General features: G+C 35.4%; 1 protein-coding gene across 1 annotated transcript in view; it reads left to right on the top strand.

Moving 5' to 3' along the window:
• Nucleotides 1-717, top strand: part of EPHA5 (EPH receptor A5) — a 458,275-nt gene that overhangs the window by 164,267 nt on the left and 293,291 nt on the right. The window lies entirely within an intron of this gene.

The following is a 717-nucleotide window of genomic DNA, read 5'->3' as shown; positions in this document are numbered from 1 at the left end:
AACAGCTTGCTAAAGGAGACCCAAAAAATACTGAAGAAAGTAACACCTTTAAAATAGATTAACTTAAATGGCAAAAAAGGTCCAAAGAAGCCAATGAGGAGAAGAATGCCCTAAAAAGCAAAATTGGCCAAATGGAAAAGGAAGTCCAAAAGCTGACTAAAGAAAATACTTCCTTAAAAATGAGAATGGAACAAATGAAAGCTAGTGACTTTATGAGAAATCAAGACACTGTAAAACAAATCCAAAAGAATGAAAAAATAGAAAACACTGTGAAATTTCTCACTGGAAAGACAACGGACCTGAAAAATAGATCTAGGAGAGAGAATTTAAAAATTATTGGACTATCTGGAATCCATGATCAAAAAAAAAGAGCCTAGACATTGTCTTTCAAGAAATTATCAAGGAAAACTGACCTGATGTTTTAGAACCAGAGGGCAAAATAGAAATGGAAACATCCACTGATCACCTCCTGAAAGAGATCCCCAAAGGAAAACTCCTAGGAATATTGTAGCCAAATTCCAGAGTTCCAAGGTCAAGGAGAAAATATTGCAAGCAGCCAGAAAGAAACAATTCAAGTATTTTTGAAACACAATCAGGATAGCATAAGATTTAGCAGTTTTTACATTAAGGGACCAAAGGGTAAGGAATATAATATCCCAGAGGGCAAAGGAGGCAGGATTACAACCAAGAATCACCTACCCAGCAAAACTGAGTATA

Source organism: Vombatus ursinus, unplaced genomic scaffold (assembly GCF_900497805.2).
Source record: "Vombatus ursinus unplaced genomic scaffold, bare-nosed wombat genome assembly UNPS02014818.1, whole genome shotgun sequence".
Taxonomy (NCBI): Eukaryota; Metazoa; Chordata; class Mammalia; order Diprotodontia; family Vombatidae; genus Vombatus; species Vombatus ursinus.
Note: the sequence above shows the minus strand (reverse complement) of the source record. Positions and strands in the feature narration are given on the sequence as shown.